Source organism: Papaver somniferum, chromosome 4 (assembly GCF_003573695.1).
Source record: "Papaver somniferum cultivar HN1 chromosome 4, ASM357369v1, whole genome shotgun sequence".
NCBI lineage: Eukaryota > Viridiplantae > Streptophyta > Magnoliopsida > Ranunculales > Papaveraceae > Papaver > Papaver somniferum.
Window position 1 is genome coordinate 47,266,165 of NC_039361.1, and position 4,439 is coordinate 47,270,603.

Consider the following 4,439-nt stretch of genomic DNA (forward strand, 5'->3'; position numbering starts at 1 on the left):
TAGGAAACTCCAGCTCAATGAGTTGGACGAGATTCGTATAGATGCTTACGATAGTGCGAAGGAGTATAAGAACAAAATGAAACTTGTGCATGATAGAAACATTTTACGGAAGTCATTTTCTCCAGGTCAAAAAGTTCTTCTGTATGATACCCACTTGCATCTTTTCCCTGGGAAGTTACGTTCTCGGTGGACGGGTCCTTTTATTGTTCGCACTGTTTTTCCTCATGGAGTTGTTGAGATCGAGACACCGAATGGTAGTAGTTCTTTGAAGGTTAACGGTCAGAGATTGAAACCCTTTTTAGAGCCCTTTCATACAGGTGATGTTGAGGAGGTCCCTCTGGAGGACTCTGTTTACCCTTGATTGACCATCGAGGCAATTGTATGTTGTATATTAGTTTTTGATTTTCTTCACCAAGGTAATATCTTTCCAACTTCTCCTCATGTTATTTTACTTTTGGTACTTCTCTTTAATTAGAAACATTGAGGACAATGTTAGATTTAAGTTTGGGGGTGGGGAAGAAATTTTTTGTTAGCTTTTAGTTACAATAAATAAACTCCAGAGCCTAGAAATTTATGCGTATTCAGGATGGCACTAACTAATCTAAGTGGATGGAAGCATCTTGGTTGTAGGAGTTGAGGAACCAATCTCAGTAGATGGAAACATCTATAGAGTCTATTCATAAAAGCACAGAGATCAGGTGTTAGAAATAACATGATAGTCGCACCATATCTCGTTGAGTCCTTTTCATTTCTTTTTTTTTTATTTTAAACTATGTTTCTCTAAGTGATTAGGTGGGGCACGCGATTCAAGTTGTTACCACTGCTAGGGTGAATTAGAGTGACTGAGTTACTAAAAAAAAAAAAAGAGAGAGAGAGAGCCCGGACCAGTTAGACCAATCGGAATAAGTATTAACACTTGGATAGCAATATGCGTGTGTTCTCCCTGTTTCTGTCGCCTAAGCAAGCGTGGAATGCAGGACCCGTGGGAACTATCGTGTAATCTGCTGACAAGAAGCATGCGCTTGGATCAAAAAGATCTATTCATGCCGTTAAGTTAAAAAAAAATGGTTATTGTTCTGTGTAGTCAACTGCTGGTTCCTTTGTATTTGCCAGTTTGTTGATCTAGATTTAAGTTATTGACCACTGGTTCCCTTGTATATGCCAGTTGTGTTGATATTAGTCAGACCGGTATCTCAGTCCATTAGGATAGGTTCATTCTGGCAGTGGCCTTCAGACAGATATGTGAAACATCGATCATTTGGTTAACATCAAAACCATCTACATTTTTCTATTTCCATCTCTTTTTTTCTATCCATATGATTAGTTTGACTCCGAATATGATGTCCATAGTGCAACTATCTGAGTAGAGCTCTGTCACTTTATATGAATTTTAGTATGCTTGAGTATAAACTCGTGTACAACAATTGGAATTTCGCATCAGGGTACTTCCTCCTGTAGTCAGTGATTGTAAGCCAACCAAGGAGATTCTTTAGTGCCTTCCAAGGTTCGACATAGATAGCTAGGGTCTGGAGTAATGGTTTTGTGGGTACACCTCTGGTAAACCCTCCCGAGATTAACTCGGTTTTAATTTTTATTTTTGCTCGAGGACTAGCAAATAATAAGTTTGGGGGTATTTAATAGACACATTTATGTGTCTAATTTGTCCTCAATGTTTCGTATTGTTAGTACTTGTTTTCGTCCTTATTATGGTGTTTTGTAGGTATTTTTGGAAAATAATTTATTGTTGGAAAATTCGGCTCGAAAAGTTGCATGAAGCACCCCCAGGTCACCCCCAAGGCAGCTGCTATTCGCACCCAGTTCTGGTTAGGGGGGAGGACATCTTCTTCCCAAATTCAAAAACCAAAAATTGGCGGGAAAAAAAAATACTATCAACTGGCAGATGTTTTGTTGGAATTTCTGAACGTGTTCTAGGGCGATTCAATGACTGATTTTTGGTATGAAGTTGTGATATGTCCTAGCAAACACGTTTTGGGCTTTTGGTTCGATCAAATTTTTCCAGAATAGCTGGATAATTCACGGAATGCAAAACAGGGAATAACGGGTTGGACACGGGATTGGAGAAGATTTGAGCGTGTTCTGCTCATGCATGAGGGCTCTAGCAACATTGTGGGTCGTGTGTAAACATTTCTAGAGTGACCAGGATAGAAATCTACGCGTGAGAAGCTAAATCAGGGAAGAAAATATTCCCAGAATATTTTTTTTCATCAAACCGAGTTAAGAGAGAATTATCTCGAGTTATAGCGAGACTTCTTGATCCTGTGGAGTATATATAGAGCGCTGTGGATTCATAGAAGAGGAGAGAGAATTGGGATAGGTTTAGAGCATTACAGAGCAAGAAAATTGAAGTTGCAGAGATTCTGGTTCTGCTGCTGCTGCTGCTCGAGGAGGAAGAAGAAGAGGAAGAACAGACTACCAAAGGCAGTCGTTTACCAACAAAGACAACACTTTCGTTTGTGGGTCATAGTTTTCCAACGACAACAACACTTCATCTCTATCGTTGATTCTGGACGCCTTCTGTGGGTCGCAGAATCCTGTTTTATATCATTTTCTTGTCTTTCTCTTCATTGTAAAACATTTTTGAGCATCAATGAAATATTTTGAGAGGTTTTTCATCATGAGTAGCTAAACCCAATCCCAGGGGTGACAGAGGAAGCCATTCTCACAATAATTATGTGGTAATCTCTATTTTTTTTTATGCAATATTTTTATATGATTAATTGCATTGATAAAAATGAATTAAATGATTTTATTAATCAACTGTGTTTTCCCTTGATAATGCATGCTTAGTTTTAGACTCTTGATGCGTTATACTTGTGATTAACATTTGATATTTTGGAAATCTGCTTTTGGCAATATTTTGAATCAAACCAATTATTTAAATTGCATAGTAAAAAAAAAAATTAGATCATATAAGTATTGTTGAATGGTGGAATCTTAAACCCCTATTTGTCCATAAAATTTCACATCACTTTGCTATTTAATTTTGCTACATTCTTAAGCTTTTAAAAAAAAAATCTAAAAATTTTATTCCCTTCACAAATCTGAAAAGAACCCATTTTTACCACTATCACTACAACCATTTGAAAATACATCAATGAGTGCTCTAGATTAACTTAGACTTATAGTTATCATAGAAGCGGCACCACTTCACACTCATATAGGTGATATCCTATTTGGAAGTATCCTGCCATACTTTTCTTAGTCAAACTAAGCCATAGGAATCATTAAGAGAAAATCTCAACCTCTCACTTGACAGACAATACTGTTTCATGATAGAAATGGGAAAGAGAGTAAACTCTCACAGTGTATCCGGTGAGTATAAATTTATAACTTGGTTGTCCCTTTTGAATCTAGATAACCATGGGATCTCCAATCGCTAGGTTGGGTGTCCGCTATAAATACTACTCTATATAGGCTATCTCATTTCCCTCGATGATGCAATTATACGCTCTCAAGAATTCGTATCAACTTGCCGGGTTGATACAATTCACATACACTATTTATTTTCGACGCGCGCATTTGAGAGCAATTGCATTTATGGTGCTATATCGTCGATTTACTTATCGAGACGTACCATAATATATCAAACTATATGTTATTTCTTAATATGCGAATATTGTGACCACATATATATAGGGAATTCCAAAATCATTTACTTCTTCTTCAACTTTGCGTCCAAAGTTTCCGAGCCCATTGTCCATCTCAATATGAACATGTATTTGGATGACTTCCCTGCTACCGCACTTCCCCACGACAAACATATATAGTTTCTTGTTGATGATATTGAATCATCTGTTTCTAAGATTCTGTTTACATGGAGTACACATTGTATACTGATAGTTTCCCTTTGAATCTTAGAACACTAACCGTTGCTTCACCAGTGAGTCACAATAATCACAATGACTTGCACTTCATTAGATACAAATATCCAACGGTGTCTCTAAAGAACACTTATCTTTATTAACAATGAATCTTATAGTATGTTTCATAGTTGCGACCCAGCATGACCCCCACAATTCCTAGGCATCCACTAGGATTTAGGAAATCATTAATCCTGTATTTCAACAACAAATTGTTATCCCTTTGCTGGTTAGATCGCTAAGCGCCAAAGCAAAAGCCCAACATTTTCAAACTAGATTTGAATCGTTACGGACAACATTTTTCAAACTAGATTAGAATTTTCAGGGACAACATCCATCTGGTTCTATGAGCCATTGCTAAGATGATAATTAATTATTTATTAATCACTGACCATTGATCATATAATTAAGTATCCAATTTGCTAGCAACTTATACTTTTGTAAAATCGCACTTGCAATTTTCTTCATGCTACCCTGTAAAAGCACAGCTATGCCAATCTCTAACCAACACTAGGTTCTCAGAGGTTTCAAGCATAATGTTCCATTATGTCTTATCAC